The sequence below is a fragment of the Belonocnema kinseyi genome, chromosome 9, assembly GCF_010883055.1.
Source record: "Belonocnema kinseyi isolate 2016_QV_RU_SX_M_011 chromosome 9, B_treatae_v1, whole genome shotgun sequence".
In the NCBI taxonomy this organism is placed as follows: domain Eukaryota; kingdom Metazoa; phylum Arthropoda; class Insecta; order Hymenoptera; family Cynipidae; genus Belonocnema; species Belonocnema kinseyi.
Genome location: NC_046665.1, coordinates 42,181,729 through 42,208,958, shown reverse-complemented (window position 1 = coordinate 42,208,958; position 27,230 = coordinate 42,181,729). Strand labels below are relative to the sequence as shown.

The 27,230-nt window shown below is 31.2% G+C and overlaps 1 long non-coding RNA gene across 1 annotated transcript; it reads left to right on the top strand.

Annotated features, from left to right (window-relative positions):
* Window positions 1-2,983: 2,983 nt before the first annotated feature.
* On the top strand, window positions 2,984-4,070 carry LOC117179845. Its single transcript, XR_004467960.1, has 3 exons — window positions 2,984-3,056; window positions 3,312-3,507; window positions 3,604-4,070. It is a non-coding gene; the product is annotated as an uncharacterized LOC117179845 (long non-coding RNA).
* The last annotated feature ends 23,160 nt before the right edge of the window (window positions 4,071-27,230 follow it).

Below are 27,230 nucleotides of genomic sequence, written 5' to 3'. Positions count from 1 at the left end.
AAAAGAAAAACGCGTTACGTAATTTATGGACGATCCCTTATCACAATTACATGAGCGAAACATAACAGATATGAGACAAAAATTTAATAAATTGTTAATTTGTTATAAAAAAATTCAAATACTTCAAAAAATGTGAATAGAAATTACGAAAAAACGCCGCATCTGTAGAAACTGCTTTCTTGCGAACACTGGGCATCGGAAAGCAGCCTTGGTTCTCGCAGGAAAGCAGTATCTGCTAAAAATTTGAATTTACGTCTGACTTGTCTTATTAATTAATTTAATAAAATATTTATCCAATTAAACTTTCTTTATTTTTAAAAATATGATAATTTCGCTACGTTATAAATTTAATATTTTCCGCTTAGAATTGTGAAAAATAGATCATTTAAAATGCAAAGAAACGAAAATTGTATTTCTTTTAATTAAAATCATTAGAAATAAATAATAATAGAATACTTTTAAATTTTAATAAATTTAAATTTGAAGCGAGTAAAATTTAACAATTTTAAACTGAAAACTAAGCTGAAGGCTTTAAAGTCAAAGCTTCTGAAATTCTAGAAATATAAATTTTTATTAAATAAAAAAATTTATGGCTTATTATTTTCATTTTCACTTTCAACAAACAAATTGAATTTTTGAACAAAAATATATTAATTCTCTACCAAAATAGATAAGCCATGCACAAATTATATAAATTTTCAACCAAATAGTTGAATTGAAAACTAAAAAATGATCAATCAGTTGAAATTTCTAACAAATTTTAAAATTTTCAAGTTATAAAGACGAATTTTCAACGCAAAAATATACATGTTTAACCAAGACAGAACATGTTTTTAAGAAAGCAGTCATATAATCATAACCATTTCCAAATCCTAATATAAATTACAGGAATGATATTTTTTCCAGGAGAATTAGTGTAGGATCTTCGCTTTAGTATCTTTGGATGGTATTCTATTAATTAAAATTATGTATAATTACATACAGTGAAATCTCCGAAAACCAATTTATTAAAATTCATTACCAGAGAGCGGACAAGCGTAGTCTGTAGTTGCGCACGGAGCTTAGTCTCGGGTCCCTCGTTGTGGAGAACCGTCGCATGGGGGGAAGTGGTGGGAGAGTCACGCGAACATTTGAATTTCTGTGGCTGTGATGAGCAGACAGCACTGAGAAGAATGAAAAGAAAATAGAGCGACAAATGATACGTTCTCATCAATGCAAACACAGGGTGGCCACTGGACCTGGAAATTGGGAACTGACAGTGAATTTATTTTTTGACCGGGAATTTTACAAATTTTTAGAAAATAAATCTGACCAGCTTTGATTTCAACTGTGTTTTGAATACTTAATAAAATTTTTATATTTTTCCATTATTATATCATTCAGTTGAGAATAAGTAATTCGAAAATCTTTCACTTTAAAAATGTTCTATTTTAATGTTTAAGAGTACATTTTTATTTAAACAATTTTATAAAGCAGTTTTAAAGACTTAAAAAATTAAAAATTATAAATGTTTGAAATACATGGTTTAGGATTAAGAAACATTTTTAGTCGATCAAATGTGAATATAAATTAATTCATAATTTTTAAATTGAATTGTACTTTAAGTATTAAAAAGTAAATAATAGTTGATTTCACAAGACGATTCGGAATCAGTTCATAATTTTAGAATTTCCAGATTTAAACTTTAAAAATTAAACAGTTCAAATTTGAAAGTCTTATTAGTTAGACAAATGTAAACATTCGATTGAGGCTTTATAAACTATTTCTAATTTTAAAATATCTTCAAAATAATATATTTGTAATTAAAGGCTTTAATTAAATTTCAAATATTTTTCGGTTTAAAATATTCCATTTTTAAACCATTCAATTAAAAAAATTTTAAATAAGAAAAATAGCAATTATCTAATATTTAGAGATATCTGACTGTTCATTTAAAATCCCGAATTACAAATGAAATATAAAAAACTAAACAAAAAACTAAATTCTTAAATTGTTATGTATAAATAACCACTTAACACCTACTGTCCTTAGAAAAAATTCGAGTAAGTTCACTTCTTAAATTAAAACTTAAATTATTTTTATTTCAAATACTTTAAAAATCCTTAAAACAAATTAATTTATTTTAAATAGTGTAGTTAAAATTTTAACGTTCAAAGTTTAGTTTTTTGTTTAGTTTTGTGTTTTTGATTTGTAATTACGGATTTTTAATGAACAGTCAGCTATTTCTAAATATTAAATAATTATTATTTTTCTTCATTAAAAATTTTGAAATTAAATGGTTTAAAAATGGAATATTTCAAACTGAAACAATATTTAAAATTTAATTAAAGCCTTTAATTACGAATATATTATTTTAAAGTTATTTCAAAATTAAAAATAGTTTATAAAGTATGACTCAGGAGTTTACATTTGTCTAACTGATAAGACTTTCAAATTTAAACAGTTTAATTTTTAAAGTTTGAATTTGGAAATTCTAAAATTATGTACTGATTCCAAATCCTCTTGTCGAATCAATTACTATTTACTTTTTAATATTTAAATTACAGTTCAATTTGAAAGTTATTAATTAATCTTGATTCACATTTTATCGACTCAAAAATTTTTTTAAAATCCTAAATCATCTATTTCAAACATTTCTAATTTTTTAATTCTTTAAATCTGCATTTTAAAATTCTTTAAATAAAAATGTTCGCTTAAAAATTAAAATAGAACATTTTTTAAGTGAAAGATTTTCGAATTACGCATTCTCAACTGAATGATATCTTAATTGACAAATATAACAATTTTACTAATTATTCAAAACACGGTTGAAATCAAAGCTGGCCAGATTTATTTTCTTTTAATTCTACTCTGTGCTGCTTGCTCATCACAGCCACAGACATTCAAATGTTCGCGTGGCCCTCCCACCACTTCTCCCCATGTAACGGTTCTCCGCAACGAGGGAGACGAGAATACGCTCCGTGTGCAACTTCAGACTACGCTCGTCCGCTCTCTGTTCATTACATTATTTATTCTCGGATGTATTTTAATTATTCTCATCTGATTCTAAATGAAAGGTATATTTTTGTAAAAGAACTGAATTGATTATCATACAAATTACGTAGTAATAGCTATGATAAACCTTTAAAAAAATTTATTTTAAGCTAAAATTACGATTAAATTGCATTTTCTCTACAAAAACTACGGCGAAGTTAATGAATAAACATTTTCTCCAGGCATCTATGAATCTTAGTTTCAAAAATATCCTTTTACACTTTTAAACAAGCTACAATTTCCGCAAACCTAATAAACATTCTTCTTGCGCTTTGAAGCTGCAGGGAGTACATGGTTAAAAGCATTTCTTGGTCAAGGGATTTTCACGTCTGAGAATCACAAAAAACAATAGTTAATGAACTTTGATCGGAAAGAAAATAACAACATAACCTTCCAACTGTCTAAATGGGATGAGTGGTTTTAATTCATTTAAACACAATTCGCATTCTTCTCTTCTGCAATTGTAATAACACTGTGAGATTTAATTTTCTCTGTCACACTTGAAATGCGATTACACTGTTTTATGCAACTAAAATAAAAACACACTAAAAGCCGACATTCTCTTTGCAGGTCACATACGTGGGACCCGACTCGTCTGATCTGTTCTCTTTCGACAAGATCAGCTAAAAATTTTCTTACAACTTTATAATACACTGGGGCCAAATGTTAAGGTATTCCTGGTACTGCTGGCATCGTGTGGCCTCGAAATGTGGTTATGTGCATAGCAAGGAAGCCGATGAAGCAGCGTAGGGACAAAGGAGTATTGCGCAGGAGGAGTAGTGCGCAGTTATTCACGCGTGGATATTGCGTAATAGGTTCCACGCCGCTGAGTGTTTAAGTTTGGATATCTTGACAATGGGATCAAAGCTATGTCCAAAATATATCTTATCTCCAAGCCCCTGTGTAATGTACTCTAAGTAAAAGAATTAATCACACACAAATTAACCCAGAAAAATCTGCCCGCTGCGCGTTTTCATATTCTGATTTTTCTACGTAATTAAATGTGTATAGTGAAAGATTAAGGTGCTTCCTCAGACTTGAAAATTAGCCCATGCATTTACAAATGACGGAATTTTTTCCAAAATTATGAATATTTTGATCTGATGTTTTAACCACAAAATCTTAGGGGGTAAACACAATCCCTCAAAGAGGGATTTTTCGAAAAATGGTCTGGTTCTTGTTTTATTGCAATTAATTAAAAATTTGATGCATTTTGTGCGCCTGGGAAGTAGCAAACGGCCACCATGAATGTACCCATGGTGAAAGAAATTAAGGGCAGATCATTTCCAATTGAAACTATAGTGTGCTTTTTTCGACGATACTTAAAATATCGTAAAAACCGGGAATCGAGCTCGGGATTTGATTAAGTGCATATCATGCCTCACTCAACCTTCCCATTGTTAGAGATAAGAGCCGTTTGCAAGAAATAAAAAATCATTAAAATATTAAGGAATTTAATTTCAATATTCTGCATTAAATGCATTAGATAACGACGAGACGATTAAAAAAAGATAGAAGAAAATCGGGTAATTCGTTTAATTTCTGTTGAGTTTTCATAACTTATCCTCTCTTCTCAGATTCTATGACAAAAAATATGGAAGAAAGATGCTGTGTATTCTTGAATCGGTAAAATGTGGAATTGCAAGTTATTTCATTTTCAATATTTTACTTGAAGGGTATGTAATTCGCAGCCTTTTCTTCAGAAATTCCTTTTCCATCATTTTCAACTGAAAACTTGAAATTCATAATGTATTCGTCTTTTTTTCTTGAATCTTTGTTTCAAACACATCCGCTTGCTTCAACTGAAGGGATGAAGCTCAAAACATAAATTTTCAACAAAACAGTCTTATATTCAATCAAATAGTTAAATAATCAACCAAAAAGATGCTATGTTAACTAAGACGGTTTGCTTATCACAAAAAAGACCAATTTTAAAACAAATAGTTCAAGTTTCTATACTAAGAAAAAGGATAAATTTTCAACTGAGAAAGGAATAGTAACATTTTCTGGAAAGAAGATTAATTTTCATTTTAAAAAATTGGGAATGTGCACCCAAATATGTACTTTTTCAACAAAATTGTGAAAACTATAAAGAAAAAAGGCGAATTATATTAAAAAGGGTTGAATTTTTAACCAGAAAATTATATCATTTTAATAAAAAAGTTAATTTACTACCAAGTAGTTAAATTTTCCAATAAATAGGCTTATTTGTAACTAAATAGTTGAATTTTATACCAAAATAATTAAATCCAATAAAAAGATGAATACATTAAACGAAAAAGAATTTCGTACCCAAGAAGATTCATTTTTTAATTAAAAATTAATTACATTATTCATTTTTATGAAAGTAAAAAAATTATGATTCACCGCAAACATTGATTAGAGAAAATTGTCTGATATCAACAATTAAAAAACAGAAACGTTCGTAATTTAAAGTATGTACTGTTAAATGGAAAATTTTTGTTTAAAAAATGAATAATTTAAAATTTGAAGCGCTGAGAATGGTTTATTTTTAATTAAAAGAATTTCAAAAAATATATAATTATTGAAAAGTGAAATTTAAAAAAAAATTATGAATTTAAATGCAAAAGGATTTAAATTTGACCATTTGAAATTGAAAATCAAATGGAATATTTCAAAGTAAAAGCGTCTGAAATTGTAGAAATGTAAAGTTTTATTAAATTTAAAAAATTGCAATGTAACTTAAATATTTATTACAGAAATTCTTGGAAATCGAAATGAACACACCCTCATTCTCCGCAGTGAAAATGACAAAAATAGTCTCAATTCTAATCCTTGAAAATGGAATTATTCTGAAAGAACGTTCGAAATAAAAAGTACGGCTAAATGAAAAATATTTAAAAAGTCAGAAATGAACAATGTTTAAAATGTCAAATGGACTGTTAGAAATTTCACAATTTCTATGTTAATTAAAAACTTCAAAGTTATAAATAGGGTAACTTTCATAATTTAATGCTTAATATAAAACTTCAAAATTCTAAAATTTAAATATTAAAAAATGAAGAAATTATTTCATTTTGACATTTCAATTTTTTTAAATTGAGCTTTCATGGTCCAACTTGTTTCAAAATTAGTCGAATACAAAATTTTCCATTTGAAAGTACATACTTTAAATTTCGAACGTTTCTGTTTTTTATTTGTTAATAGTAGACAATTTTCTCTAATCAATGTTTACGGTGAATCATAATTTTTTTTACTTTCATAAAAATGAATAATGTAATTAATTTTCAATTTAAAAATTGATCTTTTTAGTTACGAAATTCTTTTTCGTTGAATATATTCATCTTTTTATTTGAAAATTAAACTATTTGGTTGAATGTTGAACTCTTGTTAAAATAAATTTGGTTTCGCGAAGATTCATATTTTTGGCTTAAAAATATATAAAATTGGTAGAAAATAAAAATATTGGATAGCAAGTAAACTTTTACTTGGTATAAAATTAACTTTTTTATTAAAATTATATAAATTTTTGGTTGAAAATGCAACCCCTTTGAAGATAATTCGCCTTTTTTCTTCATAGTTTTCACTATTTTTTTTTGAAAAATTGCATATATTGGTGTACATTCGTATTTTTTAAAAATGAAAATTAATCTTCATTACAAAAAACTTATTATTCCATTTTCTGTTGAAAATTTATCCTTTTTTTAGTATAGAAACTTGCACTATTCATTTTAAAATTGGTCTTTTTTGTACTAAACAAACCGTCTTGGTTAAAATATCTTTTTTTTGTTGAATATTAAGCTATTTGATTGAATATGAGAAAGTTTTGTTGAAAGTTCATGTTTTGAGCTTCACACCTTCAGTTGATATTAATTAATCTCTTCGCTTAAAAATGTAACTATCTTGTTTGACATAAAATAGTGCATCAATCCTGAGCAACAGCACATTCATTGTGAAACAAGCGGCTGTGTTTGAAACAAAGATTTAAGAAAAAAAGACAAATACATTATGAATTTTGAGTTTTCGGTTGAAAATTATGGAAAAGGAATTTCTGAAGAAAAGTCTGCGACATGCATACCCTTCAAGTGTAATCTTGAAAATTAAATAACTTGCAATTTCACATTTTGCCGATTCAAGAATACACAGCATCTTTCTTCCATATTTTTTGTCGTAGAATCTGAGAAGAGAGGATAAGTTACGAAAACTCTCAACAGAAATTAAACGGATTAACCGATTTTCTTCTATCTTTTTTTAATCGTCTCGTCGTTATCTAATGAATTTAATGCAGAATATTGAAATTAAATTCCTTAATATTTTAATGATTTTTTATTTCTTGCAAACGGCTTTTATCTCTAAAAATGGGAAGGTTGAGTAAGGTATGACATGCACTCAATCAAATCCCGAGCTCGATCCTCGAGTTTTACGATATTTTAAGTATCGTCGAAAAAAAAATCACTACAGTTTTATTCGGAAATGATCTGCCCTAAATTTCTTTCACCATGCATATACTCATGGTGGCCGTCTGCTACTTCCCAGGCGTACAAAATGCATCAAATTTTCAATCAATTGCAATAAAACCAGAACCAAACCATTTTTCGAAAAATCCCTCTTTGAAGGATTGTATTTACCCACTAAGATTATGTGGTTAAAATATGAGATCAAAATATTCATAATTGTGGAAAAAATGCCGTCATTTGTAAATGCATGGGCTAATTTTCAAGCCTAAGGAAGCATCTTAAGTTGCACAAAGCTTTGTAGGCTTTGATATAAGCATTCTCACCGCGGCGCACGCGCTCCACGCTCAATTCTAGACAGATATTTTTAAACGAATTTTTATTTTGTGAATTACCTTACAATAAAAAATAAAGTCCTTTTTCAGAAATTCTTCTGTATCTTGCGTTCCCGTGTAGAAATCGCAAAGTTCCTCTCAGTGTCCACGCTTGGGCCAAGCCGAGGCATAGTGCGACGAATTAAAAAATTTGGGGTTCAAAATGATCCAGAGCCTACAATTTTTATCCGATTTCGTATTTTTTTAAAATAAAGCTAATTAAATTCTGAAGAGGTTTGTCGAGGGCGATTTTGCTGAAAAGGCTCTGTTTGTTTGTTATTCAAGTTCCAAAATGCCGAAAAACCATAATTTTTCATATTTGAGCTGCCTGTTCTGTAGCATTAATTGATTTTACCTCAAAAAGGTGAAAACTGATAAATATACAATCGATTAACAAATCCTAATAACCCAGATGAAGTTCGTGCAATCTGCTCAATTGTTATAAACAAATTTTTGAACAAAATCGATTATTGCTGTAAATTGTAGACTGTAAGTTCTTTTCATCACGTTTTTTTCTGCGCAATCATTAGGTTTGCCTTCGAAAATCAAAATTCCATGACAGAAATGGACAACCAAAATATCAATTTTTTTTGCATAATTGTTCATCTCATCCCTAAATTAATATTCTGATGGAAGAAACTGACGTTTGACAATATTTTTCATTTTGATTAACAATTATGTTCAACAAATGCATTTAATAGACGCTTTTGAATAGGAAAAATGTTTTTCTTAATAAAATGTTGATTATATCATAAAAAATTAAACCCCTACGACTCAAGAGTCATAAATAATGAAAGTCGGAAAAACACAAAAATCCATTTAATACGTGCGTGTACTTTTCAACGTCCTTAAAAAAAACAGACCTCTTCAGAATTTAATTAGCTTTAATTTTAAAAAAAGAAGGAATCGGATGAAAGTTGCTGGCTCTGGATCATTTTGATCCCCAATTTTATAATTCGCCGCACTGTGCGGGGGCCTTGTATTTCCTAGTAGCCAAAGTTCGAGCCCGGCTTAATATCAGTGCTCCCAACTCTAGTATCCTTTCGTACTACACGTGCGTAGCATCGACATGCATAACGTCGACAATGGACATTTCTGAAAAGAACATGGTGGATAGTGCTAATGAAGTTCTCCATTTTAGATTTTCCACATCAAATGCTTCCGTGCTTGACACTCGATGATCAGTTTTTTCTCACTTGACGTTCTTGCTAAAAACTTTCTTAAAATGTTATCAAGTTTATGCAAAAACAAGAGAAACAAGAAGTGTTATAGTGTGATACGCATAAAATTCATGGTTTCAGATTTGATAAATTTTCTATATAAGAGAAATAAACCTTCCTAAAAATAAAATGGCGCGGAATCGATAATAAGATAGAGTTAAGCCAGGGCCGGGCTTAACGATCTAGCCTGACATTAAGATTGGCCCTGGCCAGATTTTGCGTTTCATTCTAGCTTGACACAGGCTAGCTCACAAGACCAGGGCCTAGTTTTTCCGGGCTTGGGCCCGGTTAGGCCCACTACAAAATTTCCACACGTGCTATTATGTTAAAAATAGGAGTTTAGTTTTCATATTACTTTCTATGGCTGAAACAAAATATTCTACAAGTAATCTTTTAGCCATTTTGCGTATCTCACTTCTTCTATCGTAATATTGGAATGTGAGATTTTGTTATATCAACTCCGATAAATAAACTAAAAATAAGGAGTTCTGTCGAAAAATGTTACAAAGAAATGTGGTAGGAATGTTGAAACGCTGTAATTCCATAATACTTTAATAATAAATCAAATAAAACTTTAAAATAATTTAAATATGTGTACAATTGAATATTGAGATAATATTCATGTTGAAAATATTAAACAAAAAATAGCAAAACCAAAATAAAGATTCCTATTAAAAAATGGTTAAAAGAATGTAATCAGTGTTAACAAATTTGTATCTCTTTTTGGTACGACAACTTTTGCCTCTTCATTTTTTTTCGCACCTTTTGTCTTTTTTCTACAAATTTTTCATTTTTATATTTAATGTCATTTTTATCATTGAACTTTTCACGCTACTAATTTTTTTTCGTAGCTCGTGCCATGTTGAAAAAAGGTATGTTTATTTTTAATATTATTTTTGCGAATAAAACAAAAACTGCGACTCCTATCAAGAAGAAATTATTTAAAAATTTGCAGATCTTTTTTAAGATCACAATTTTTGTCTGTTCATTTTGTTTTGTGTCTTGCATAGATTAGCCACACAATGGAATTTTTGAATTTTAATGATTTTTTCTGCTATCAAAATTTAAATTTTCAATTTTTCAAGGAAATCGAAAAAGTTGATATGAGAATCTAATAGGGCTATATTGCTTTTAAAAAGCAGCGTTTTCTTTATATGTCTTTTGTTCATATGTGCGTTGTTTGACTTATAATTTTGATTTTCGGTTATTTTGTTTAAATTTCAAAAATTATATAACCACGGCTGTTTCTCGCACATGCGCATTGGCGGTTGCCATGTCAACGATGTCAATACGCTTTCGAAGTTTTGAAACTTAATAACCCACAATATTTAATTCACTGAAATTACCTTTATCACTTACTCGTGGGTACTTAAAACGTCATCACACGTGCGGTACGCACACTAATTTTGGTTCCCCCACTCCGTGTGCTATTTTTCTCATGATTTTCGCCCATGATTTACAGATGCGCGCACCTAAGATCGTGCTTCTAGAGAGGGCATCCGATAAGTCCGCGATTCCCGTAATTTTTCGTCCCTTCAGCCCCGAAGTTGAAAAGTTATCGGACTTGTACTGCAGTTTTTTTATTTATTAACGCGATATACACACAACAAAAGAAATACAATTGAACATAACCTACATATGCATCGAAATATTAAAATATAATATAGAGGAGTGGGTAGAACAGGTGACAGCGCAACCGCCTATGCGCATGTTCGCAAAATAGTAAGAGACGGAGAGGAAATAAAAAACAACGCACCATGAATGGTGAACCTTAATCGCCCGCGGTCTCCTAGTGCTCCGCAAATTCTGTTCAAAAAACGAATTTTTCGTCTCAGTTGTCCCTTAGAGAGGATGATTCAGAAGACATGAGTACCGCTGATATGTTTTCTTTATCAATCCCTACGAGAAAACAATATTCCCGCGGCACAATTATCAAAAAGCTCCGCCGGAGCTTCGAGCGTTTAGCCAAACCTGAATAACCCTAAACCTAACTGCAACCTGAATAGTGCCAAATGCTTTTAGACAAGGGAGACTATTATGATACCCTTTCAACTGCGGCACAGTGCTTTTGAAAAAGGGGAATGCCCCATTACTGTCCAGCGCAACCCCAGTTCAGAGAAGGCAATGAAATATCTTGCCCTTGACACTTGTGGTCGCTTGCTTCAAATACACATTCTAGGCCTGATCCGAACTGTGGTAGAGACCACATGCCCTCTAATAAAAAATTCCTCGAATTTCTATTCCAGGCAGAAATACGTGTTTTTCCTCCGAATATCAACTGCCCTTCAAAGAAGCCAAGTCTATCTTCAGATCTGGCGAAGGAGCCAAATATGCCTCCTTCTCCCAGCCGCTCCCTCACTCCTCACAAACTTTTAGTTTTTAAATGTTCCCAGATTTAAATGATGCACCTTACCCCTCTCCAACGAGCTCTCGGTCCCAGACACCACGCCCTCACCCCCAGAAACTGACAGCCTCTAATTTTTCAGAAAAATCCAAGACCCTCTGTCACCTGTATAGAAACATACAGACTGCCACCCAAAATCCAAGAAGCCCCCTCCTTCGAATACCCAGCCCCAACCTTCATCTCGAAGAGGCTCAAGCACATCCTTCTCTCACCTCCACAACAACGGTAGAATTCCCTCTCGCCTCTCCCACCTTCTCCACCTCTTCCTCTTCACCCTTCCCCTACCCTACCCCATTCTTAAAATCTTTCATACAGCACCTCGGTCTGATCAGGCTCATGAACCGGGTCTAAATGAATCCAAGTTCTGGATTATCAACTCGACTTTATCTGCTTCAATGAATTCGGTGAAAGTTATAGCCACCGGTCCCCTCAAAAGGGAGGAAAGTCAAAATATCTTAAATAAAGTCCTTAATTGTTTGAATCCTCTAGCTAAAGCATTACTTGCTAATAATGGCTCAGCTTAATAGGGATCGTTCACTTATGATGTCACGCATCGAGGGCAGGCGGGGTTCTTGTCAAGCGTGACAAATCGTGACATATGGGGGGACGAGTTATTCTGTGCACGATGTCACGGAGGGTTTTCTTGTTTTTAATAGACAACCTGAAAAGTTTAAAGTCCATATATGTACTAGCTGTTTAATATGTTCTTTGAGAAGAATGAAAAAGTGTTCATAATCAGGTTTATATTTTTGATTATGTTCATGTAACATTTGATTATCATATTTGGGAAGATTCCAAAAGTATTTTATATTTTTTTTTTAAAATGTAGAAGGGGGTGGTGTTGAAAAAATGTGACTTAATATTATAGATAGGGTCTCATTAATTCGTGACTGAGCATGACAATGGGTACGCGGGAGTAGAAAAGCTTCAAATAAAGTGTGACTTCATGTGTGAACGCTCTCATAGATTAAGAATTGTCCAGTGGAATGACTATTGCCATAAGAAATGAAATCACATTTTCTAGAGCCACCTCTGTACCTAGTCTTGAGAAAAAAACTAGAGAGGCTTGCAATCGCAGTAGAGACTTCCATAGTTGAGCTGCTCATTGTTTCTTTATACGGAGAGCCCACCTCTGATAGCTTTATCACATCAGAGACATGGACTAGACTGTTCAATTCTATTTAAAATATAAATTCTGCCTCAGTTTTTATTGCTGGGGACTTTAATTGCCATAAGTCACATTGGAGAAGTTTATACAATTGCAAAAATTCACTGGAGCTCTGCTCCGCTTTAGACCATACAGAATTGATTCCCCTAAATACCAGAAAACCCACCTAATGCACTCGGCCTGGTAGTGCCCCTTCAATTATCGATTTAATCTTCGTATGTCCAAACTTCTGTAACACCTTCTCTTGGGGTGTCTGCAACGACTCCTTCGGCTGTGACCATTTTCTAGTGTTCTCAAGCCTGGGAGTTTTAACCTCAATTGCCCCATTATTTTCCCACATATATAATATTACTCGAATTGATTGGTCTACCTTTGAGTCTCACCTCACGATATCAATCTCTCAAAAAAAGGTTTTTAATTTGCAATGAATAAATTGTCACACTAAATATGAAGCCTTAATTAAAAGTGTAGATGAAGCAGTCATTACTTCATGCCCTCCCGTAAAACAAATTAGAATCACAGATTGCCCCAATTCCGAAAAGAAAAAATTCATTCCGGGTCCTTGCTGGGATGAAAACTGTGACGCGGCAGTCAGAGAAAGGAAGGAGGCCCTGGCTTTTTTCAAGAATTGGAGAAATAATTTGATTACGTTAATCTAAATAGAGTAGAAGAAAAAACAAAGGGCACACTTAATGCTGCTCCAAGAAGCAATTTTCGAAAATTTTGTGAGTCCCTAGATAGAACTACCCCCATTTCTAGAGTGTGGCGTGTCATTAAATGTTTCAAAAATAAATATACCCAACCAGCAAACGCTTCCTGTGCAGGAGATGAAGAAACAATCAGAAGCTTCCACCCTTTAGCGGAGGAAATGTTCCCAACAACGGTCTTTTTTGATTTATTTCCTGATAATGAAAGCTTTCAGAGCAATGAATTCTTAGAGGCCACTTTCACGATGTCCGAGTTTTCCATCGCCCTAACTCAGTTAAGCATTAAATTCTCGCTTGTTTAGATTAAATTGTTTACAATATCATATTACAACTTCCTGAACAAGCCCGAGCAAATCTTTTCGTAATTTACAATGAAATTTATCTATCTGGTTCTTTTCCAAGCTCTTGGAAGGAATGTTTTATTTTCTTCGTTCCTAAATCAACCCCAGGAAAATTTTGTCCAATCGCATTAGCTTCATGCTTGTTCGAGGTGATGGAAAAGCTAATTAACAACCGACTTTCGTGGTATGTGAAATACAACCATTTTTTATCTCCTGCTCAGTTCGGTTTCAGGAAGAGAAGATCTTGCGCTGATAATCTTGCTATCGAGACAATCGAAATTCTTTCGGGCTTTGCCAGTGGCGAGATTGTCGCAGGCCTATTCCTGGATCTGAAAGGTGCATTCCCTAGCGTCATTCCCCAAATTCTTATTGAAGACCTCAAAGAAATCCGACGCAGTACAGTGTGCCTCCCACAAGGCTGAACCCTCAGCCCGATAAATTACTCCATATATACTAGAAAGATTTGCCTACTTGTGCCTAAAAATTGCAGTATCGTTAAATTTGCAGATGACATTGCCAAATTCTGTAGATCTTCTGATCTAACGATCTGCATTCAATCCCTCCAAAATGCCTTAATGTACTGGCAATCTTTTTAAAACAAAGAGGTCTCGAGGTTTGTCTTGGAAAAACCGAATTGGTTCTTTTCGATATATGACATTTTGCTACTTCTAACCCAGCATACACATCTATCATTAAATTACATCCGTATAACCCCCTCCTCTCGTGTTAAATTTGACGGTATAATTCTAGACTTCAAATTCTCTTTGTAATTTCACTTTCTATACATATGCAATAAAATTAGGAAAATATTGAACATTTTAAAGGTTCTGAAACGCACCTGGTGGGGCCCAGATCTAATCATCCTTAGGATGGTCTATGTCCCCCTCATCAGAAGCAGTTTGGAATACGAATACCATGTTTTTCATTTCGTGTCTCATAAATACTTTGAAAATATTGAAAAAATTCGTAATAAAGCTCTAAGATTAGCCGTCGGTTACAGGGGCTGCAGCTTTATTAACGTTATGATGGCAGAATTCTGTGAACCTCCATCCAAAAAAAGATTTTGCTTTTTAGCCAAAAAATGCGTCATTAGAACCTTCTCAAACTTTAATCTTCCACTTCCAGATATGTTACTAGCCCTATCTGAACGCGTTAGAATCACCAAAAGCGGTACTAAAAACCGATTTTATCCTTCTAAACGCATTTGAAAATGTTAAAGATTTTAAACATCGGATCCGTAGATCAAAAACGCACACTCAATATGTACTTCCATGCGAAGACCTACTACTTTCCCCAAACATTGACACAGAAATAGGTTGACCAGTCCAAAAAGCCCCTCCCCTACACAGGTCTTTCGAGACCTGATAGAAAATGAGTTCCAGGATTACATCCGCTTTTATACAGGCAGTTCAAAATCAATAACTGAAACAATAGCTGGCTGTGCTCTGGTATGCCCAGATGCTCAACTAGCTCGAATACACTAGATTACATTATCCAAAACCGGTTTTGTAAATCGATCATTTTCACAGACTCACTAAGTGTTAAACAGAGTATTGCCAATAAATGTCCTGCTTCTATAAATTCTTACTTGATCTTTATTATTAAAAATCATTTAGCGGTTTTAGAGAAACTTAAGTGCGTAGTCTCCCTGGTATAGATTCCTGGACATAAGGGTATACCAGGAAACGAAGTAGCAGACGTGGTAGCTAAAGCAGCAGACAAACAAGCATCCGTTCTCAATATTCCCCTTCCTTTCTCTGACTTCTTCGGCTCTACCCGAAAAACTATCGATGAAATTTGCCACCATTATTTTAACGAAATAGGAAAAAATGAGGGTGTCCTTTTCATCTAGCGTTGCTACAAATTCAGGAAAAAGAACTGGTTCTCATCATTCACTACACCTAGAGAGTGGCTAGTCTCCCTATGTCGCACGAGAAGCAACTATTATGCCTTGAATGCGAGCCTTGCACGAAAACATATAATACCTTCTGGAGGATGTCTTTGCGATTCGGAAGTTGACGAAGACCTAGACCGCATTCTATGGGCTTGCTCTAGATTCGAAGCCTATATATCGGAACCAACTAAAGCCCTATTAACAATTCTGCAATGCCCTCCCCCTTTTTGTTTTTATCAAATATTAGCCTTGTCACCCATTTATTTAAATTCTTGAAAAAAGACAACCTCAAAATCTGAAAATACTTCAATCATACCTCGGCTGCTTTGTGCGAGGGGATCATTTCTATCGAAGGGTTCCTCCCTTACAGAGCGGCCGTCGCATTATCATTTGAATTTTGCCGCCTTGTTACGTACGTCAGGAAACTGGGCTAATGGCCATTTCTTGTGAGTTGGCGCAGTTGAGTCCTTGGTGAAGCACTTGGTCATGGCCGGATATACAAAGCTTTCAGTAAAACAGATTAGTGCCAACGCAGAATAAGAAGAAGAATTAGAAGAAGAGAAGTCAAAAAAAACAATAACGAATTATTGGAAGTTGGTGGTTCCACCTCTCTTTACCAAACACATAGGGTGATATCGCTCCTTACTATTTTTTCATAGCTATAATTGTGATAATTTTTATTGATAGAAAAAAATCTTTAGGATCAATTGGTCGATTTTTTTATTGCGATGAACGGACGTAAATAAACTTTGTTTACCTTAAAAAATAGTTCTAAACATTTTGAAAATGCTGTAACTTTTTGAATTTTCATTCAAAATGGCTTGATAGCGAACTCGTCCTTTTTCAGGACATTAAAAAGTGTACGCAAAAGCTCGATTTGATATGTTCATTTTTTCCGAGAGTAATCGTGTTTATGGACTTGCGGACGCTGAACGGACAGGCAGACAGACGCCATTTTCAAAACTTGATTTTCGGCTTTATGGATTCTCAATACGTAGAGATACATTCAAAAACTGTTGTGTCAAATTTCGAAAAATTCTTATACGTTCTGAATCATAAATTATAAGAATGTAAAAAAAATGATTTTGGCCAGGTACGAATTTTTCATTGGGCCATAGTCGGGCCAACTTTCTCGGAGTTGGGCTAACTTTGCCAACCAGGCATTGGACAACGTACCTAAATGATAACTATGGCCCAACTCTGCCGAATAGTGGCTACCATGGTTGGCCCAACCATGACTACTAGAAGTCGCCCCAACGCCGAAATTATAACTTTGGCCCGACCATCTTAGCTGACTATTGGTACAATATCCATTACCAAAATCGGGTCAACTATGGCAATTACACGGAAAAAACATCCATTACATTTTACAGAACTAATCTTATAGTAGAGAATACGATGGGTAGTTTACGAAATATAATACAATCACTACACTGTTTATAATCCCAAGCTTTGCAAATTTGTATTCGCCTTGGGGTTCGAACCCTATAAGTTTCGCATTCCTAATTCCTAACGTCTAAGGCCTCTCGGCTAACCTAGCTGGAAGTATTACAAAAAAAATTTGAAATATAACCGACAGCTTTGCATGGCCGTCTGCGAATTTCTGTGAACCATTCTATAAAAAATATTGCTACGCTCATAATAATATATGTAATAAGATTTCAGATTTTTTAAATATTGCAAATTATTTTTGAATATTTTATGTGGTTAAACAAGATTTGAAAAAATCAATACATACATACACACACAGACATATATATATATTAAGAAATTCATTTGAATTCAAAGGATTTCTAGAAATTTTCAAAGATTTCAAGATATTTAACAGACTTTAAAGAATTCAAGAACATTATTTATATTTTAAAATGACTTCAAAATCTTAAAAGTCATTTAAATCCCAATGAAATTCCTCAAAAAATCTTCAAAGTTAATTCATTCTCTTAAATTCATTAAAAATATCTTGTACTCTTTTAAATATTTTGAAATCTTTTAAAATTCGTTTCTAAATTTAAAACTTTTCAAAATGAAATAACTCCGATTAAATCAGTGGAAATTCCTGAAAGTCTGTTTAAATACTTAAAAATATTTTTGAATTACATTAAAATCTTTCAATTCTTTTGATTTTTTTTTTAAATTATTTAAAACGCTTTCTAAGGTTTTAAATCCCTTTACTCACTTTTCAAATCATATTAAATCCACTGAAATGGCATAAACTTCCTTAAAATCACTGCAAATCTCTTGGACTCATAAAAAGTATTCTAAAGTCTCTAAAATCTCTTGAAAATTCTGTTGCTTTTTTTTTCTTCTCAAATATTTTAAACTTCTTAAAAATTACTTGAAATATTTCGAAATTCATTTATAATTTTTTTTCTCTTTTCATTAAAAAGAATTTTTAAATCCCTTTATGCCGATCTCTGAGCTGACTTTGGCCCAGAGTTGGGCCGGTAGTCGGCGTTACTCGTTAACGAAAGATGTCCCATAGTTGCCCTGATGGTTGATCCATGTGTGGACCATTGTTGGGCCAACAGTCAATCAAAATGATAACAATCATTACATTATTAATGAGCTCTGTTTACTCAAAATTCGAAAACCAAAATGAAAATCTATTTAAAAATCGCTCACATATTTTCTTTACTTTATGACTCGGCTCACTAAACTTATGGATTCTAGCAATGTCTATGATATGTAGGCTCCTTCGCCTTTTCTCTGTAGTATACCCATGTTGGTTCAATTGACTCGAACATAATCATCTGCCTGGATGGTAAAATCTGTGGATAAGATGTATTCTTTGCTTTTTACATAAAACATTCAGTACCATTTATATATAAAAGGGCATCAATACTGTTAAGTTTCCTGGGTATTTACTCTATCTGAGCCATTGCACAACAACCATCACTAATATGCTTGATTAATTCTTTATTATTTCCACAAAATCGGCACCTGTCAACCATGCCTTGATGTAACACGAGCTTGCGATCGTTTCCGATGCTGACAATCTTGTCCTGAGTCGCTATCATGACACCCTTCGTTTCTGGAAACAGAACGCTCTGTTTTAGCCAAATATTGGATGCCTCTATTACAAATTCATGTTGTCTCCTCTATGGTTTCTGCTCTAAAATTCAAGAGACCTTCTCTGAGGACAAGTTCAAGGTGTAATCGAGATCCGCTTCATAGATGTTCTTATGAAGGGAAAAATCTGCCTTGCTGTTTAAATAGTCTTATAACTGTCTAGGTTGCGATTTACAAAATTGCTGGTACACAGGTACTGGATCGGTATGAGGTTACGCAGGAACATCAATATCACGATCATGTATTATTTAACAGGTTGTAATTTGATATTGCGGTGCAGCTAATTATTTTGATTCTTGTTAGTAAATCTTCATAAAGCCTTTTTTTCTTTGAAAAATCATCTAATTTTCTATAATATATTGTAAGTAATAACGGTATATATTAATAATTGGGCACAATAGGAAAAAAAAAAATTTTTTAATATCAATAAAATTTAATTATCAAGTATAAAGAACGAACAAAAGATATTGTCCGCTCGAAAAAGGTTCTGCAAGTGAAATTTTATATGGGCGGGCAACTTTTGCGGGTATTAAAATTCAATCAGAAAAAAGTAAGAAAAACTAACCGGTCTTATACCCGCATTAACACATAACAAGGCAGGTTTAAATTATAATGCATAAAAATATTCAGACATTGAAAATTGAAGTATTACAAAATGTTGAATTTCAAAAACATTCAGAACTTTATAGTTTGAAAGTTAAGGTATTTTATATTTAACAGATTTTTTTCAACGACTTTTAGTCTGTCCGTCCGTAAAGAGGATAAATATTAAAAAAAATAAACAAATCAAATCGAGCTTTGGCACACTTTTTTGAGTCCTAAAGGAAAGCACGATTTCGTTAAACAGTCTTTCTTACCAACGCAACAGTTATGGTTTCGTCAATCGAAAATTCTATGCAAAAATCGAATATTCCAATATTACGCCAAACGAAGGCACGTAACTGAAAAAAGTATTAACGAAGAATTGTAGCTTTTCAAAATATCTATCATTTTTCTTTTAACTATTTCTTTATATTACTCGTCTTTTTCGTTTATGGAACGAAAATGCTATGAATACGTCGAAAATTCTAACTTAAAGTGAAATAACGACAGATACATGAAAAAAGTTTGGAAGAAGAATTGTAGCTTTTAAAAATAACTGCCATTCTTTTAAACACTTTTTCATAACTTTTGTTATTTTGGTTTTATTTGTAGAAAATAATAGGCAAAAAAATTGAAATTTCAGATGTTGAGCCAAACGATGTGCTATATGGAAGAAAATTCCATGGAGGAATTTCAACTTTTAAAAAGTCCTACAACAAACTTTAAACCATTTTTTGATAGGACTTCTCATAATACTCCTGGAGGATACTGAATGTTCGCATTGCGCCCATTTTAGATTCTACAAAAATAATGAAATCATCTGCGTAAATCAGCAACATAATGTCCATGTCCGTTTATAGTCTAATCTACTCGCACGTCAGAAATAATTATTTGCATAACATTGATATGATCAACGAGAACAATCTTCATCTATTATTGCCAAATATAAAAGCTGGGGTGCTTTGCTCTCTTTCTACAACTTTCGAAGTAAATGTTTAAAAATCAGAGCTTTTATCTATTCGAATGGTACCCGGTTTAAACTCGATCAGTATGACCTCAAGAACCCATTTATAAAAATTGATTCTATAATTCGTTTTTGATTATAGGTTTCTCTCTTGATAAAATTATAATAATATTTCAACAACAATAAAAAAATTTCAAGAATTCTAGGAGAGCTGAGAGAATTCAGTACATTTGATTAAGTATATCAAAGCTGATAAATTTTTAATCTTTTGCGAATCTTTTTTATATAAACAGAAATGTCTAGAGTGTGGAAATTTTTAAAGTAAAAATCAATATCAAATTTTTTTGCTGAACTTCTTAGTATTTCCGAAAGATCTTAAACATACAGTAAGGTAAGCTTCGAATTTGTTTTTTCTTTTCTATATTTCTAAACAATGTTTTTACCTATTATTTTTACTTTTACCATTGTAAATTTAGTTTTTTGATACTTAAGATAAGTTTCGATGAAAAGTTGATTTTTCTTCTCTGGATTGAACCGCTCAATCCATAGAAATATCATTATGCATTGGCACGGCGCACAGTGGTCTGGAATAGAAATTTACTGTTCATAATCGCCCACAGGTCGTATTTCTTAACCGATTTAAAAGTTTTTTTTTTAGAAATGCTCAGAAATTAATTTTTGAGAGAATTGTGGTTTACTTTTTAAAACTTTTTTCACAGAGCAACAATATATAAAGAAATATAGTGACAAAATTGACCATTTTAGCTTTGTGAATTTTTATCTCAAGAAAAAATACAGATAGAAACTCACTATCAGCTGGAATTATTGCAAATGCATTCATAGAACATAATTAATTTTTATAATATTTATCTTAATTATTATAAACAATTTTTATAAACAAATTCTTATTAGTGTTTTTTTATAATAGAAAAAATCGTTTATTTCACGCTAGTTTTTTCATGAGAGTCATAATTTGTAGCAAAAAAATTAGCATGAGTTAACAACTATTCTTTTTATAAACATTTCTATAAACAATTTCTTTATAAACGAGTTTTTCTCATAGCTGAATTGATTTTTCTGAACAAAAGTGATTCACAATTGTCTTTAAAGCCATTTATATACTTTAAGCTTTATCAAACACAAACAATATAGATTGTTTATAACAATTTGGTTAAACAAGTTTCCTAATCGGCCGTTTCCTCGTAGAAGAAAATGTTTTTTCTTCAATAATTATTAGAGTGACATTTACTGCGGTGACTAACCAACGAAATTAAATAAAGAATAGTTTATATGATTGTTATAAACAATTTTTTTAACAAAACTAATTTATTTTTTTCACATGCAAAAAGGACGATTTTCCACTGAAATTATCCGACAATAAATTAACAGTGATTCCAAAATTGGATATGGGACATTAAATAATAATTTGCGTAATTTTTAATAACAATTTTAAATAATGCGTGACAATCTGCGTTTGGTCGTAGAAAAAAGTTATTTTTTCTTCAATCATTTTTGTGATAATCTTATTTGTGTTATTGAATCAATGAAAAAATTAATACTTATATAGGTGACTTCTAAAAATGCAAGTACAGCGTTATTGCTATGGACAGTTTTCTACAGAAATTGTTAATAACAATTAAGCAAATTATTATTTAATGTCCCATATCGAATTTTGGAATCAATGTTAGTTTACTGTCGGATAATTTCAGTGGAAAATCGTCCTTTTTTCATGTAAAAAAATAAATAATAGTTTTATTGAAAAAATTGTTTATAACAATTTTATAAATTATTCTTTATTTAATTTCGTGGGTTAGTCATCGCAATAAATGTCACTCTAATAATTATTGAAGAAAAAAATATTTTTTTCTACGAGGAAACGGCCGATTAGGAGACTTGTTTAACTAAATTGTTGTAAACAATCTATATTGTTTATGTTTGATAAAGCTTGAAGTATATAAATAGCTTTAAAGACAATTGTGAATCACTTTTGTTCAGAAAAATCAATTCAGCTATGAGAAAAACTCGTTTATAAAGAATTTGTTTATAGAAATTTTTTATAATAATGAAATAAAATATTATTAAAATTAATTATGTTCTATGAATGCATGTGCAATAATTCCGGCTGATAGTGAGTTTCTATCTGTATTTTTTCTTGAGATAAGAATTCACAAACCTAAAATGGTCAATTTTGTCACTATATTTGTTTATATATTGTTGCTCTGTGAGAAAAAATTTAAAAAAAGCAAACCACAATTCTCTTAAAAATTAATTGCTGAGCATTTTAAAAAAACTTTCAAATCGGTTAAGAAGTACGACCTGTGGGTGATTATGAACAGTAAATTCCTATTCCAGACCACTGTGCGGCGGCGTCAACAGACATTGACTTCAAATTTCTAACTATTTTTTTGAATGCATTGTTATTTCCCAAACAGGGTTTAAAATGTTGGATTAATACTTTGCCAAATTGTACGCAAGTTATCCGATGGTTTTAAGAATTAAAGATTTCGAATTTCAGGTTTAATGATACAGAAAATCTTAGTAATTTACACTTATTTTACCTTAAATTTTCCAAATTTTAGAGACATAAAATTAAACTTTTACAAATTTAATCAATTGGAATTCAAAAAAATATGGAAGCTTATATTTTCGCAAGAAATAATATTGGCTTTTTTATTTATAACCATTCTACTGATACTAACTACTTATTACTTTTGATGGAAAAAGAAATGATAATGATTTCTTCTGGTAAATGAGAAACGTTTAAAATACAAACTGTATTACTTATGACTATTGTGAGTTATTAGATCAAGTGGGTATACAAATATTGACCTGCTGAAGAATTCCTTCCTAGAACATATACTGTGTGTCAAAGTATTTTAATGAACTAGAAAATTAAACACAAATAAGAAAGAGGAATTTATTTTTGTAGGATCTTATATACTGGCTTCCTATCACACATCGGCTGGTAATATTAAACGGAAGCAGGAGTTGTAAAGTTTCCACCTTCATCGTGGAATTACGAGTTTCTACTTTAATTGTGACATACGAGAAGATTTTTTTTGCCTGACAGACCTCAGTAATTGACTTTACTACCTTCAAATGAGAAATATAGTTGAGGGACGAAATTGCAGAGTAAGTTTCTCTGTTTTTGCTTCAGATGGCTTTTAAACAGGTCCGTAGTTATATCATGACTAAGGATGTTAGGGGCAAAACTGAGAGAACATCTAATGATTTTGGTGTCATAATAGGATAAGAAGAATTGTAACAAAGCATTGAAGATGTTTTAAATGTGCAACACTGAACATATTTTAAATTTTCATTGAAAATAATTCATTGCAGAAATCAATTTTAAGTAAGAATATCAATAAGCTCTAAATATTTTCATAACTCATTCCATTCAAACTTATTATTTGAGTTTCTATCTATGAGTAAAATATAGCTTCCAGAACATAAATAAATCGAATCAAATTGTAGAAAATTTATTTTTGTTTAATGACAGTACAAATTTGGATAGCTTATTACGATCTGAAGATAAAAAAGTAGAGAGCATTGATAGTGACGATCTTGAATTTAAATTTCATACTTGTCAGTGATGCTTGTCGCTGAAATCTCGGCCGCGACTGAAATTGTGGAGTCAGTAATTGAAAGTCAATATAGAAGGGAATCACTCATATTCTTCTTTCGAATATCAAACTCAGAAAAATGTATTCAAATACTTCGAGTGCAAGATACACATATATGATTTAAATTTAAAGTTACCTCTCCTATTCGTCGTATTTTTATTTAAAACAAGATATTTTTATAGAGAGTAGTTTGATAACCAAGAGAATATTTTCAAGATTTCCATGAATTGGAAAAATTTCAAGGACTTTTAGATAATTAGTTTATAAGAGCATTCGAAGAAGGTATTTTGACACATTTTGAAACCTCATTTAAATTGAATTAGAGTCAACTTTTAATTAGGTCCAAACTTCGTAGGATCTATGTGTGAAATATTTTTTACAAGAGAAGTTTTTCTATAAAAATTAGATTTTATTATTTAAGAACAAGTTAAAGTTCCAATGTAATAAGCTATACGTAAACTTCAAGTTTTTTCAAACAATTTTATTCTTTGTAGAAAATGATATTTTTTATGAGAAGATCGGTTACATTATAAAAGCGTTTCTTAGTTAAACTTGAATTTTTAATTTTTTAATAGATAGTATCTTTTGCTAATTGATCAACTACAAAATTTATAATGAAACATACATAGCTTTTACACTAAATTGGATGTAATATGATAATAATACAATTATTTAAAAACTGTATCCATAAAGTATTTAGATATATCATGAATAGATGGAAAATAATTAATACATCTTGTAGAGAATATTAAACTGACTTTATTTTTACACAAAATAAATCAATATTAGATATAAATTTTTTTAAATTTAATTTTGAATAGTGGAAAAAAAACTTGCGGGAGTGGTAGCTTTTATGATTATTGTGACTGCGCGACTGCTACACGAGCATTCCTTGCCAGTGATTGGTTAGTCAGTATTTCTTAAAGATTCGTGGCGTTTAAAATGTCAAAAACTTGAAGTGCGTGATGGAAGAGGGTTAGTCCTAAACGTATTCACAAAATCTGCAACCACTTGAATTGTTAACTAATTTTCCATGTTTTGCGGAAGCTTGAATTGAAATGTATATTCATAAACACTATAAAATAAAATATTAGAACCCTATTAACGTAAAATATTATGTTTGAAAGTTATAAAATTCGAAGAAAATATTTTTTAGAAAAACTCCCGGCTGTTTCTCCTTTTTTTCGAACGTCGTTACATAATAATGTCAAAATCAAATAAGTTATTATTTGTTCAATCTCACGGTTCAATTAAAACAAGAGAGAAAAAAACGATTCTAGTTGTTTACAAACATCGTTTTTATTTTCGACGTTTCGGCTCATAATGCGGCTCTTCATCGGAAAAGTTTTCCTCTCTGACGTTAATTACGTAGACTCCAAGAAAGATGCATTTTCGTGTCAAAATCCTTTAAATAGAAGTATGGTCGATGAAAATTTAATGTCCATGTCAAAATAAAAAAAAACATAAGTTATTTTTAAGATTGGTGCCTCAAAAAATTATTTTAAGATGGTTACATTTTGAAAATTTTTGAGGCCACTTTTTTCAAAATTCAAAAATTCTCTGTGCGGTTATTCATAGCATTAACAAAATCGAACAATTTACCCTCATGACTTTTCTCAAAAAATCCAAAATTACCAGAGTTATAGCATTTACAAAATTCCAAAAAACACACGAAAATGAACATTTTATGCAAAATAACACAAGATATGAAAAAAAGTCAAGAAAAGAAAAATGTTTCTTTTTGAATGCCCTGTAAGATTATCGCAGTAACTTTTTGAATTTTCTTGAAAAATAAAACATTTAAATTTTGAAAGCATACAAAATAATGAAAAATGCAAAAAGTACATTTTTCGGCCAAACTGTGCAAAATACGGTAAAATATGAAAGAACAAAAATTGTGCATTCGAAAACGATCTACAAATTTGTTATGAATCACTTTTTGATAGGATTGGTAGTTTTGGTTTTAATCATGAAAAACGTCATTAACAGTAAAAAAATGCCCGCTGCGTGGGCACATTCTTATCACAACTTTTGTCTTTTAATTTCTTTTTCTTCTTGTCTGTGGGGTTTCAAAAAATTAAACTTTTCATGTTTTTGATGGTACTTTTTTATGATTAAAACTAAAAACAGAACTATCAAAAAATTATTCATGACAAATAAATCATTTTTACATTCTCATCAGAGAAGGTATTAGATTTGTATAAAATTTGACCTCCCTAGTTTTTGTTCACAGGTCCACGTTTTGAGACTCCCTGAATCCGAAAAACAGGTTTTTACGAATTTGTCTATCTGTATGTCTATCTGCCTGTCTTTATGTCTGTCTTCATGCCTGTATGTATGTCTGTATGTCTGTCAGCACGATACTTTTGAAAAAAAATTCTTTTAGATTAGCTTTTGCTACAATCTTTTATTGTCCTAAGCCCAGTTCGTTAGTCAGACATTTTGGATAAAAATCCTAACAGTGAGCATCTTTTGAACATTTTTCAGCACTCATTTTTTCATGATTCAAGAATCCTGTGTACAGTTGTTCATAGTACTTGAAAAGAAAAATGTTACTTTTCGATAGCCCTACAAGATTATCATATCAACTTTTTGAATTTTTTTGAAAAATTCAAATTTTGGTCGCACAAAAACTAATCAAAAATCAAAAATTGCATCTTGCGGTCAAACTTTGCAAGGTAGGAAAAAAAATAATAAGACAAACATTGTAAACCCAAAAAATATCTACAAATTTGTTATTAATCACTTTTTATAGGACATGTAGTTTTTGTTTTATTTATTAAAAAAAAACATTAAACATACAAAAATTAAATTTTTCGACACGCAACACAAGCTGAGATAAAAAAAATGGATTACATTTTTTCACCGAAGGAAGAGCAAACAAATTTTTATGAATAGTTTTTTTTACATTCTCATCAGAGAATGTATTAGATATGTGTAAAATTTGACGACCCGCCCATCCCCCTAGTTTTTATCAAATGTCCACGTTTTGAGACCTCCTAAATCCGAACAAGTTAAAATATTTAAAATATTTTTCAGATGATATCACCTTGGAATATTCAGTGACAGATACCATTTGTTTAAATGAAAATCGATTTTTATTTTTTAATAGTATATAGAATTATTTTGTTTATAAATCATTTTAAAAAACTTATATCTTATTAAAAGAAAATTTTTCAACTTACATTTGTCTTATATCAATTACGCATAGTAAAAAGATATGTACTCTATCTCCTTGAAGTTAGGTAAAACAATCATTGAAGATAACCTGGTCAAAAATTTTCTCATTATCTCTCAAGGTTCCTTGTTCTTGGGTACATTTTGTCTCAACAGTTCTTAAGAGTTAAACATTAAAATAAAAATAATGATATAAAAAGAACGAATACATTCATTCTGGAAGGAATTGTTAAATATGATTAAACTTCAAACAGACGTA